This window comes from Oncorhynchus keta, chromosome 15, assembly GCF_023373465.1.
Source record: "Oncorhynchus keta strain PuntledgeMale-10-30-2019 chromosome 15, Oket_V2, whole genome shotgun sequence".
Classification (NCBI taxonomy): Eukaryota; Metazoa; Chordata; class Actinopteri; order Salmoniformes; family Salmonidae; genus Oncorhynchus; species Oncorhynchus keta.
Window position 1 is genome coordinate 17157935 of NC_068435.1, and position 13928 is coordinate 17171862.

The following is a 13928-nucleotide window of genomic DNA, read 5'->3' on the forward strand; positions in this document are numbered from 1 at the left end:
GTAAATATGCTTGTGCTCATCAACAATCCTTTTCCCCTCCCAGCTTGCTGTCATAAACTACAATTAATAATCTCTCTCCTTTGGCAGCTCTGAATGAGTTCCTTCCCATTGACGTCCTACATTCCTCCTGTGTCCCCTGTTTCTGGCCTCCAGTCCTCTGTCTGGCAGAGAGAGAGAGAGACAGCGACCAGAGGAAGTCTGGGTGTTTGCTACCATGTCTGTGCTGGATGTGTTAGGGCCTGGATGAACTGAGTCTTAGACTGGAGATGTTTGGACAGTGGGCTGGGGCTTGAAGAGAGGTCTGGGACTGGAGATGGATGGACAGTGGGCTGGGGCTTGAAGAGAGGTCTGGGACTGGAGATGGATGAACAGTGGGCTGGGGCTTGAAGAGAGGTCTGGGACTGGAGATGGATGGACAGTGGGCTGGGGCTTGGAGAGAGGTCTGGGACTGGAGATGGATGGACAGTGGGCTGGAGCTTGAAGAGAGGTCTGGGACTGGAGATGGATGGACAGTGGGCTGGGGCTTGAAGAGAGGTCTGGGACTGGAGATGGTTGGACAGTGGGCTGGGGCTTGGAGAGAGGTCTGGGACTGGAGATGGATGGACAGTGGGCTGGGGCTTGAAGAGAGGTCTGGGACTGGAGATGGATGGACAGTGGGCTGGGGCTTGGAGAGAGGTCTGGGACTGGAGATGGATGGACAGTGGGCTGGGGCTTGGAGAGAGGTCTGGGACTGGAGATGGATGGACAGTGGGCTGGGGCTTGGAGAGAGGTCTGGGACTGGAGATGGATGGACAGTGGGCTGGGGCTTGAAGAGAGGTCTGGGACTGGAGATGGATGGACAGTGGGCTGGGGCTTGGAGAGAGGTCTGGGACTGGAGATGGATGGACAGTGGGCTGGGGCTTGGAGAGAGGTCTGGGACTGGAGATGGATGGACAGTGGGCTGGGGCTTGGAGAGAGGTCTGGGACTGGAGATGGATGGACAGTGGGCTGGGGCTTGGAGAGAGGTCTGGGACTGGAGATGGATGGACAGTGGGCTGGGGCTTGGAGAGAGGTCTGGGACTGGAGATGGATGGACAGTGGACTGGGGCTTGGAGAGAGGTTTGGGACTGGAGATGGATGGACAGTGGGCTGGGGCTTGAAGAGAGGTCTGGGCCTGGAGTTGGATGGACAGTGGGCTGGTGATGGGGCTTGGAGAGAGGTCTGGGACTGAAGAGGAGGGTGGGGGGGATGGAGGGCTGGTGATAGGGCTGGGACTGAGGATGAGGGTGGGGGGGATAGAGGGCTGGGGATGGGGCTTGGAGAGAGGGCTGGTGATGGGGCTTGGAGAGAGGGCTGGGTCTGAAGATGAGGGTGGGGGGATAGAGGGCCGGGGATGGGGCTTGGAGAGAGGCCTGGTGATGGGGCTTGGAGAGAGGGCTGGTGATGGGGCTTGGAGAGAGGGCTGGTGATGGGGCTTGGAGAGAGGGCTGGGGATGGGGCAGGGGATGGTTGTCTGATATCACAGGTTAGAGAGGCAAGAAGAAGAAACTGAAGAAGAAACTTATAAATAATTGTCTGTAATGTCATTATGACTATACTGCTACGTCACAATACTATTGATCTTTATCAACATTGTCCTCTTGTCACGATGGTAAATGCAATTCCATGAGAATAAAATAATGAACTTATATCAATACATGTTTCCTAAGACTATAATAGGAATACTGTTCAAAACAAACTGTAGATAAACACTTTAGTTGACGCTGTGCTTGGTAGCATTTCATTATGAGAATGGTTTGGAGTTATTCCTCGTCGAGTCTCAGAGGTAACCACTGTCTGAGGTTACCTCTCAGAGGTAACCATTCTGGACTCATTGCATTGTCTGACGAGGGGTCATACAAAGTGTTGAAGAATGACAGTGTTCTGAATCCTAGAAATACAAACTTGTGTATCTTTAGTTTTGTATCTATGTATCTATAGTTTTAAACAGAGCAACTTGGCCAATATGGCTCTCAAACACACGCTTTCATTATGATAATGACAATCACTGTGGACGCCAGGCCAGGGGAAAAAAGCCATAATTACTACTGTATGTGTTGTGATAATTCATTGTTTGCTCTCTAACCTGTTAGTTCATGTCCCCTGCCAATGTGATATATAGGCCTAAGGCCGAGACAATAAAAAGACACAGTGGCAGAATAAATTCAAGTGTTTCATCACAAAACCGGAGAGCCACATCTGTCCGGTGAAGTCCGAAAAGCATTTTGCATGTAACAAACAGTTAGTTACATGACCTACAGCAAGGTCAAGCAAGTGAATATTTCTGACATTTTCGGACTACTAAACAACCATTGATTTAGAACCAGGGTGTCAGGAGCGTAACTGGTGGCATGGAAGTCAAACGGAGGAGAGGAGAACTTGGTAAATAGCCGGAGCCGTTTAATGTACATAACTACCGACATACAAAAATAACAAAACACATGGGCAACAAAACCCGTATCGCACCAGTCACATAAAGCACAAGTACTTACTATAAACAATACCCGACAAGGACATGAGGGAACAGAGGGAACATATTCAACATGTAATTAGGTCATTGAAACCAGTTGAGTGCGACAACCAGACAAAACAAATGGACCATGAAAAATAGGTCGATGATGACTAGAAGACTGGTGATGATGGCTAGAAGACCGGCGAACAAGGAGAGGAACCGACTTTGGCAGAAGTCGTGACACACGGCGGTCGCTCAGCCCGGCGTAGCGAAACTATGATGTGATGGACCGGGAGCTGTTGGCTGTTGTCTGGGCTCTTAATGCGTGGAGACATTGGCTTGAGGGGGCTAGACACCCTTTCCTCATTTGGACTGACCACCGCAATCTGGAGTACATCCGGGCGGCGAGGAGAATGAACCCTCGCCAGGCAAGGTGGGCCATGTTTTTCACCAGGTTCCCAGAACGTGAAGGCAGACACACTGTTCTGGCTGTATGACACAGAGGAGCGGTCCACGGATCCCACTCCCATAATACCGGCTTCTTGCCTGGTGGCACCGGTGGTATAGGAGGTGGGCACGGACATCGAGCGGGCGTCACGTACAGAGCCCACTCCAGTTGGGCGTCTGTACGTTCCGTCTGCTGTCCGTGACCGGTTGATCTGTTGGGCCCACACGTCACCCTCCTCTGGTCATCCGGGTATCGGTCGGACAGTGCGCTGTCTTAGTGGGAAGTACTGGTGGCCCACGTTAGCCAAGGACGTGAGGGTTTATGTTTCCTCCTGCTCGGTGTGCGCCCAGTGCAAGGCATCTAGACACCTGCCGAGAGGGAAATTACAACCCCGACCTGTTCCACAACGGCCGAGGTCACACCTATCGGTGGATTTCGTGACGGATCTTCCCCCGTCACGGGGTAACACCACAATCCTGGTCGTTGTGGATCGGTTTTCTAAGTCCTGCCGTCTCCATCCTTTGCCCAGTCGCCCTACGGACCTACAGACTGCGGAGGCCTTGTTCACCCACCTATTCCAGCACTACGGGGTGCCTGAGGATATAGTTTCTGATCGGGGTCCCCAATTCAACTCTAAAGTCTGGAGGGCGTTTATGGAAAGCCTGGGGGTCTCGGTCAGCCGAGAGTAACGGGCAGGTGGAGAGAGTTAACCAGGATGTGGGTTTCTGCGGTCCTATTGCTAGGACCGGCCCGGGGGAGTGGGCGGTTTTCATCCCTTGGGCGGAGATGGCCCTAAACTCCCTCCACCACGCCTCCACTAACCTATCACCTTTTCAGTGTGTGCTGGGTTATCAGCCGGTTCTGGCACCGTGGCATCAGATCCACGGTACGTTCCGGAGGAGAGGTGGAGGACATCCTGGATCCGTCCTTACTACAGGAATTTCACCGTCTCCATCCGGATCGCCCTATGTCTCGTCCTCCGGGTCGTCCCCAAGGCTGGTGTCGGCGCGCTGCTGGAGCCGGACATCAGGGGGGGGTACTGTCACGACTTCCGCCGAATTTGGTCCCTCTCCTTGTTCGGGCGGCGTTCGGCGGTCGATGTCACTGGCTTTCTAGTTTCTAGTCGGCCATGTTTCATTTTCGTTTTGTTTTCTCTTCATTATACTCACCTGGTTTCCATTCCATAATCAGTGTTCCTTATTTAACCCTCTGGCTTCCTCTTTTGTTTTATGCGTGTGTCACGCCTTGGTCTTAGTATTTTGTGTTTTCTTTATTATTTGGTCAGGCCAGGGTGTGACATGGGTTTATGTTGTTGTATTTCGTATTGGGGTTTTTGTATTATTGGGATTGCGGCTGAGTAGGGGTGTTGTATGGGCTTGGCTGCCTGAGGCGGTTCTCAATCAGAGTCAGGTGATTCTCGTTGTCTCTGATTGGGAACCGTATTTAGGTAGCCTGGTTTCGCTTTGTATTTCGTGGGTGATTGTTCCTGTCTCTGTGTAGTTTCACCAGATAGGCTGTAATAGATTTCACGTTCCCTTTGTTGTTTTGTATTTTGTATTAGTTATTTCATGTGTCGCTTTTTCCAATAAAGTCATGAGTAACTACCACGCTCCATTTCGGTCCCACTCTCTTTCTACAAACGAAGAACGCCGTTACAGCGTGATTGTTTTTGTCAAGTGGTTCCGTGTACATGATCTGGATTGTTTATGTTTATCCTTGTTGGATTATTGTTGAATTTGAGTAAATATTGTGGCTTTACTCATACCTGTGTCCTGCGCCTGACTCCGCCTTATTCCATTCACCTAGAACATTGACATGGCGAGTTACTGCAAGTCGTAAAGAAAACAGGAGCTGCCTCCACTAATTGCAGCATCATTTCAACTTCCACATTTCAACATTATCAAATCACCTATGCTTAGTTTAAAGCTGCACTGTGCAGAAATTTGGTTGCTAAAAGTCTAATAGTTCGCTACTTTCAGTTTGTCTGAGAAAACAAGCACGTACAGTGTAGAGAATCATTGCACAATCTAAACTGCTGTGAAATATCCATAATTAAAAATATTGTTTTTCAACTGTTTGAAGCTGGGGTAGAAAACTGAAATTAAAAGATGCCAAAACTAAACTAAAGAACGTGGAGCATAGAAATAGAGCACATAGAACATGTCTACTGCTTCTTAGACTTGCTTTCAATAAGAATGACAGAGCTATAACTCACATTTCTATGTGAATTTGGTCGGATCGCCCAAAAAGTTACATATTGTAGCTTTAATACAGTGAAGATACCAAAAACAATTTAGTCCAATCAACATAAGTTAAATATAATGTGTCTTTCCATGGTGCTGATTGGTGTGTGCAAGTATAAAAAAACATGTTGACTCACACTACTTATCGAGAAATGTTAATGACATCCTCCTCTCTTTCATGTTGCCGAAACGATCCATGACTCTGTCATACAGTACACACTTTTAGTTTTTGTTGTCCTAGGCTAGCTGGATAAAATGCTTGCTCGCCTGCCTAACTTTCTTTCATGGGAAAGATGCGCCAGGCCAGGTTGTTAACATTGGCCTACTACATCTAGCTACATATTGAACTTCCTTCCTCTCAGGTCAAGGGCACGGCAATGTATGAATTTATGGTTGGATCTGAATCACTGTTATAATCATTGGCCAGTATGGAGAATTAAGTAAAACCACAAGTCCAAATCCCTATATCCACCCATGCCTAATTTAGGAAAGGGACAATTTTAGATTCAGTGGCTAACTTGCCACCGGTAGTCAACTACACAACCATTCAAGTTTTTTCTGTAAATTACGTTCTGGTTTTGATGTGGTGTGATTGGTGTGAAGCCAAATCCAAACTGTCTTCCCTTGACACTTTTGTTTTGGTGCACCAGGACCATTCACATTTCAGCTCACTCAGTTTACCTCAAAGCTGATTGGCTACTATTATTATTATTTTTTATCAAGGGAGGCCAAATGCTCGCTGGCTTCCCTTTTATTTAATGCTAGGGGCGGCAACAATGGCATACTCTTTTTGACCAGACAGCATCAGATTGATGAGCTACACATACTGAGAAAGAGGGAGCTGTTTCACTCGGGGGGGCATGGCTTCCAAGGCAGCAGCTACAGCAGCTACAGCAGCTACAGCAGCTACTCTTCTGGGGTCCAGCAAAATTAAGGCAGTTCATACAATTTTAAAAATATTACAATACATTAACAGATTTCACAAAACACTGTGTGTCCTCAGGCCCCTACTCCACCACTACCACATATCTACAGTACTAAATCCATGTGTATGTGTGTGTAGTGCGTATGTTATCATGTGTGTGTGTGTGTATGCATGTGTCTGTGCCTATGTTTGTGTTGCTTTCCATAAGGTGTTTTTTAAATCTAATTTTACTGCTTGCATCAGTTGCTTGATGTGGAATAGAGTTCCATGTAGTCATGGCTCTGGGAAACACACAGTACTACATATAGTCTACTCTGGACTTGGGGACTGTGAAGAGACTTCTGGTGGCATGTCTTTTGGGGTATTCATGGGTCTCCGAGCTGTGTGCCAGTAGTTTAGACAGACAGCTCGGTGCATTCAACAAATACCTCTCATAAATAAAAGTAGTGATGAAGTCAATCTCTCATACACGTTCAGACAGGAGAGATTGACATGCAAATTATTAATATTAGCTCTCTATGTACATCCAAGGGCCAGCCGTGCTGCCCTGTTCTGAGCCAATTGCAATTTTCCTAAATCCTTTTTTTTTGTGGAAACTGAACATACGACTAAACAGTTGTCAAGGTGCGACAAAACTAGGGCCTGTAGGACCTGCCTTGTTGATAGTGTTGTTACGTGTCACGCCCTGGCCATAGAGAGGCTTTTTATTCTCTATTTTGGTTAGGCCAGGGTGTGACTAGAGTGGGCGTTCTATGTTCTTTTTTCTATGTTTTTGTATTTCTTTGTTTTTGGCCGGGTATGGTTCTCAATCAGGGACAGCTGTCTGTCGTTGTCTCTGATTGAGAACCATACTTAGGTAGCTCTTGCCCACATGGGTTTTGTGGGTAGTTGTTTTCTGTCTTTTTGTGTCTGCACCAGACAGAACTGTTTCGGTTGTTATTACCGTGTTCATTTAATAAATATGGACACATACCACGCTGCACCTTGGTCCTCTCCTTCCAATAGCCGTTACATTACGAATGCAGAGTATCACTTCATTATAGACAGACTTCTCCCTGTCTTAGCTACTACTGTATCAATATGTTTTGACCATGACAGTTTACAATATAGGGTTAGGACATGCTTTGCTACGGTGTACCCTAACGAATATGACCTAGCCAACAGCTTGAGATGAGAAACACTAAAAACACTTAACTAAAACCAACAGGATAGAATGTGTTTAATTATTAGACAGAATAGTTTTTTTTATTCATCAAGAAAGAAACAACTGGTTCCCACAGCCTGTGTCGGACGTTTTGAAAGAGAAGATGAGTTGAACCCAGAGAAGAGAATGATAGCTTTATAAAGCTGAGAGACTAGTAAGCTTCTTCATCTGACCCATCCTCACAGTCCACCTTGAAATCCCAGCCAACATCACTGGGGACACTTCACTGTAGCACACAAGAAGTCTCACTCAGGACAACAGGAAACTAAGACCAAAGAAACTGAAAAAGACTTCCTGGATTGATCAGAGTGTTTCAATGACAACGTTACTTTAGTGTGATTAGAATTCAATAGGAAGTGTGTCTACTCTCAACTTCAAATGAATAAAAGTGACAAATAAGAAAGACATTTTAAAAATATGGTATGGCCCCTGAACCCTATCACTCTGTCCGACTGGCAAAGCACAGCTGAGCTCTGAAGTAAAGAAACAATAGAGGGAGTTATGTGTGGTAGTTTTGCTCTTTGATCCCTCACTGTGTTCTGATCTCTGCCAGAGGCTTTCCTAGAGATAGTGAGATGGGAATGGAGGTGGTGGGAAAAGTCAACAGTGCGGTTGTAACTAACTGACCTAGTTGTCAGTGTTGAGTGGGGACAGTACACCAATTTTCAATGTCAAACACCTGTAAAGTTAGCTACGGTTGAATTTGAGGTCTCATGCAGACAAGAATACCCATGATGCAATGCATTCATCCCTTTTAACCTACACTGCAAAAAATGGTTGTTTTTATGGAAAAGTTTACAGTAATTTTCCTAAATCCTTTTTTTGTGGAAACTGACCATACGACTAAACAGTTGTCAAGGTGCGACAAAACTAGGGCCTGTAGGACCTGCCTTGTTGATAGTGTTGTTACGTGTCACGCCTTGGCGATAGAGAGGCCTTTTATTCTCTATTTTGGTTAGGCCAGGGTGTGACTAGAGTGGGCGTTTCTTTGGAATTTACGGTAACATACCTTACTTTTTTTTTTACAGTAACTTACAGGTTACTGGTTGCCAGTAAGTTACCGTAAAAACAACAGGATTTTCTTTACAGTATATATATCATCTCGCAGCTACCCTAGCAGCTTATAGACACAGAATGTAACAAATTGTTATTTCCATACTCAAGCTAGGCAACTCATTACAATTTTGACTCATACACTGGACAGTAAAGTCAGTGATAAGATATGGTGTGTGCTGTAGATTAGTCTACTAATCAATCATATTCCACAATGAGTATACAAAACATTAAGAACACCTGCTCTTTCCATGACCAGGTGAATCCAGGTGAAATCTATGATCCCTCATGTTACTTGTTGAATCCACTTCAATCTGTGTGGATGGAGGGGAGGAGACAGGTTAAAGAAGGATTTTTAAGCCTTGAGACATGGATTGTGTCTGTGTGCCATCCAGACAGAGAATGGGCAAGACTAAATATTTAAGTTCCTTTGAACAGGGTATGGTAATAGGTGCCAGATGCACCGGCTTGTGTCAAGAACCGCAACGCTGCTGGGTTTTTCACGCTCAAAAGTTTTCTGTGTGAGTCAGTGGGTCATGAGGTATGGCATCTTGGAGGTTATCCATCAACAGCCCTTGGTAGGTTCAGATAATTAATAAAGAAAAAAATATTGCATTACAATACCGTTGGTTATAACTACAACTTGGTAATAGTTTGATTTATGCATTTACTTTGTAGATTAATACATGTATTATTAAATAAGCTGTTTTTGTAAGATAAATAAAGTTGTGATGTCAAAGAGACGAGAGCTACAAATCCACCACATTATTAGATTTTAGTGGTAAAACATGTGGAAGCAGGCTGTTGTAGACAATTGTTTCAGTCTGAAAGAACCGAGTTGTACTCTATTTCCCTGCAAGTCTGTGGGAGGCGTAGTGGGCTCAGGAGACCATCTCTCTCCGTGGCCAGAGACTCACTGAAAGGGCTGAGGAAGGTGAGAGAGGGGAGAGGGGGAGAGGAAGGAGCGGGACTCCTGCCTGCCCCTGTCCACCAGGAACCTCTGAACCAACAGAGAAGAGAGACTCTCCCCAGCCACAGCGCGGGAGTTTGGTTGCCAACTCTGTCAGGAGACACAGGTCTCCACTAGGCACCACTAGAAAGGGGACAAGACGCTCTCCCCTTAATAGATTGGTAGCAGACTCTGTCAGGAGGCGCAGGTCTCTGTGCGGAAAGAGGAGAAACTCCTCAAGGCAGGAGGTTAGCCAACCCTATCAGGAGACACAGGTTGCAGATCGAGAGGGGCGAAGCTCCTGGGAGCCGCAGAGAGAGTGAGGAGGAGAGTGATGAGAGTGAGAGTGAAGAGGAAGGAAGCAGCACTAGCAGCTCCAGCTCTGCCAGAGAAAGTGAGCCATCTGGAGAGAGTGAAGGCGAAAGACAGGAAAGAGACAGTAGAAGAACCCTGGAGCAGGCGGCTGGCCTGTTTGAAGAGATTTCAGGGCTTAGGGTCAGGGACTGTGACCCCCAGGAGAGAGAGAGTGAGGACCAACAGAACGCACAATCCTCCAAGGGAGAAGGAAAGATGCCGAGCCAGACCCAGACCCAGTAGGAGTGAACCCACCAACAAGGACTCTCCAGGTCCATCCCGAGGCAAGAACCCACGCATGAACCCCAACATCATCAAACTGAAGTCCAGAGAGAGAGTCAAAGCCAAGGACATGGGGGAGGAATCGCTCCTGAGTCGAAGTGAAACATCCATGAGGTCTTCTCAGAGTGATGTAGTAGGAGAACAGGTCACTACAGGCCCAACTTACACTTCTAGACTAAGAGCCAGAGCACCAGCTCCACAGAGGCAGGCAGTGACTGAGAGAGAAGTTGCTGCCATTAGAGAGAAAGGGAGGAGAGGAAAAGAAAAGACCCTGAGGGGACAGAAAGATATGGAGGAGGAGGAGGAGGAGGAGGAGGAGGAGGAGGAGGAGGAGGAGGAGGAGGAGGAGGAGGAGGAGGAGGAGGAGGAGGAGGAGGAGGAGGAGGAAAATGAGAATGCTGTCCTCTCCACCACGGGACTGAAGGAAGGGAGGAGAGGAAAAGAAAAGACCCTGAGGGGACAGAAAGATATGGAGGAGGAGGGAGGAGGAGGAGGAGGAGGAGGAGGAGGAGGAGGAAAATTAGAATGCTGTCCTCTCCACCACGGGACTGAAGGAAGGGAGGAACGGAGGATTTGTGAACAACGTTAAAGGTATAAACACCAGACAGAGGAGTTGAAGGAGGGTCAGAGAGGAGAGCAGTGAAGAGTTGGAGGGTGTGGCCCAGGGAGGAGGGGAAGAGAAGTAAGAACAATAGAACCCCCAGTCTGGAGAGACCCGTCGTTGTCCACCATCTAACCAGACAAACGACAAAGGAGAGCCCAGTTGAGGAACCCACTACACAACCCCCACCCCCAACTCTAGAGGACCAGCCTCTTCAGACTCCAGCATGTTTAATCTTGGACCCAACCCAAGTAAGACCTGACTACACTCAGTATCAATGCAATGGAAGAAGAATTAGCCTTGTCCCAGATGCTTTAGTGTTGTCTTTCCATTAGCCTGACAATGACCACAGGAGACGGCACGACAGCACAAACACATTGGGGACCAGGCTAAATAACTAGTTCCGATATTATATGAACAGTATCTATTGAGTTTGATATTTGGTATTTGTGATGATTTGTGCTTTATTTCATGCGTAACTTTGTTACAGGCAACTTTGAGTCTCTCTACACAATGGAGAGTATGCTGGGTAAAAAGGATGTGGGTCTATGCTGCCATGTGCAAAAGTGACAGCCAACAGGTGAAGCTTATACCAGTTTGTTATGGAATTCTAATTCTGGTCATATAGTTGGAAAACTGTGTGAGATAGAACATTCAAATGTTGTATTGCTATTTATATTTGCATGATCCAAGAAGTGAAAGCACACTAATACAGTTGAACTCGGAAGTTTACAAACAACTTAACCAAATACATTTAAACTCAGTTTTTCACAATTCCTGACATTTAATCCTAGTAAAAATTCCCTGTCTTAGGTCAGTTAGGATCACCACTTTATTTTCAGAATGTGAAATGTCAAACTAATAGTAGAGATAATGATTTATTTCAGCATTTCTTTCTTTCATCACATTCCCAGTGGGTCAGAAGTTTACATGCACTCAATTAGTATTTGGTAGCATTGCTTTTAAATTGTTTAACTTAGGTTAAACATTTCGGGTAGCCTTCCACAAGCTTCCCACAAAAAGTTGGGTGAATTTTGGCCCATTCCTCCTGACAGAGCTGGTGTAACTCCAATACCTCCAATACCTTGACTTTGTTGTCCTTAAGCCATTTTGCCACAACTTTGGAAGTGTGCTTGGGGTCATTGTCCACTTGGAAGACTCATTTGTGACCAAGCTTTAACTTCCTGACTGATGTCTCGAGATGTTGCTTCAATATATCCACATAATTTTAAATTCCTCATGATGCCATCTATTTTGTGAAGTAAACCAGTACCTCCTGCAGCAAAGCACCCCCACAACATGATGCTGCCACCCCCGTGCTTCACGGTTGGGATGGTGTTCTTCGGCTTGCAAGCCTCCCCTTTTTTCCTCCAAGCATAACGATGGTCATTATGGCCAAACAGTTCTATTTTTGTTTCATCAGACTAGAGGACATTTCTCAAAAAAGTATGATCTTTGACCCCATGTGCAGTTGCAAACCGTAGTCTGTCTTTTTTTATGGCGGTTTTGGAGCAGTGGCTTCTTCCGTGCTGAGCGGCCTTTCAGGTTATGTCGATATAGGACACGTTTTACTGTGGATATAGATACTTTTGTACTTGTTTCCTCCAGCAACTTCACAGGGTCCTTTGCTGTTGTTCTTGGATTGATTTGCACTTTTCGCACCACAGTACGTTCATCTCTAGGAGACAGAACACGTCTCCTTCCTGAGTGGTATGACGTCTGTGTGGTCCCATGGTGTTTATACTTGCGTACTATTGTTTGTACAGATGAACATGGTTCCTTCAGGCGTTTGGAAATTGCTCCCAAAGATGAACCAGACTTGTGGAGTTCTACAATTTTTTTCTAAGGTCTTAGCTGATTTTCTTTTGATTTTCCCATGATGTAAAGCAAAGAGGCACTGAGTTTGAAATACATCCACAGGTACACCTCCAATTGACTGAAATTATGTCAAAGCCATGGCATAATTTTCTGGAATTTTCCAAGCTGTTTAAAGGCACAGTCAACTTAGTGTATGTAAACTTCTGACCCACTGGAATTGTGATACAGTGAATTATAAGTGAAATAATCTGTCTGTAAACAATTGTTGGAACAATTACTTGTGTCATGCACGAAGTAGATGTCCTAACCGACTTGCCAAAACAATAGTTTTTTAACAAGAAATGTGTGGATTTTGTTGTTGTTGAAAAACGAGTTTTAATGACTCCAAACTAAGTGTATGTAAACTTCAAACTTCAACTGTATATGAATTTCTCATCATGTTGCTTTTTCACCCAGGTGGCCATAAAGTATGTGACCAGAGGAGTGGCAGAGCCATACATAGAGCTTGTAAGTAACCTGTTTCAGTTTACACAACTGCAAGGACTCTCAGGTTAAGTATACAGAAAGTCACCTTTTTTAACCTTCTTACCCCACTATCCTCTCCATCCACTTTTCCCTCCCCTCTCACATCCTGCCTGGGGAGCGGAGTGCCTTGTCATTGGAGGTGACCCTGGTGCAGATTGTCTCATGGCCCCCGTCCTGCTGCTACGTGCTGGGCCTGCTGGAGTGGTTTGAGGAGGCTGAGCGGTCCCTGCATGGACTTGTTTGACTTCATTAAGAAGCTAGGTGGACGGGTGGACAAGTGTCTGGCCAGCAACATCAGGTGATGCTCTCGTGAAGTCCTGTGTGGCTCAGTACGTAAACGTTTGGCACAAGAAATGCCAAGGTTGTCAGTTGAACTCACACAAGGATCACATACACCTACTACAAATGTATGGATTCCCTGTTCTGTACTCTACTCTCTAGTTGCTACGAAGTCACAAACTAAGTCGCTTTGGATAAGAGTGTTTGTTAAGTGGCATATATTCTGATTATGTTATTACAGGTGATGCTGGCTGTTCTATACTCTGATTATGTTATTACAGGTAGTGGTGCTGGCTGTTCTATACTCTGATTATGTTATTACAGGTAGTGGTGCTGGCTGTTCTATACTCTGATTATGTTATTACAGGTAGTGGTGCTGGCTGTTCAGCATCACCGCGACTGGGGGGGTCCTGCACCGTGACTTCAAGGTTGAAAACCTGCTGCTGCAGACAGACAACCTGTGAGTGAAGCTCATCGACTTCAGCTGTGGAGACCTGCTGAGAGAATCGTCCTATAGACTACTCAGGTAGGAGACAACAAGGGAATCGCTGGTCAGGGTTATGTTCAGTAGGCACGAAATGCAAGAAAATGCACTGAAACTGAGTGAAATATGTAGGTGCTATCTGAACTCGTCCAGTAAGAAGCACTTTTGTTAGTGTGCCCTAATGAACATGACCCAGTTGTAAAGATCTGGAAAATGTCTCAGAAAACAGGATATTAGTAATTTACAGTAATCTCCCTGTAATGTTTCCTCCCTTCTTCCTTCCCTCAGGTACA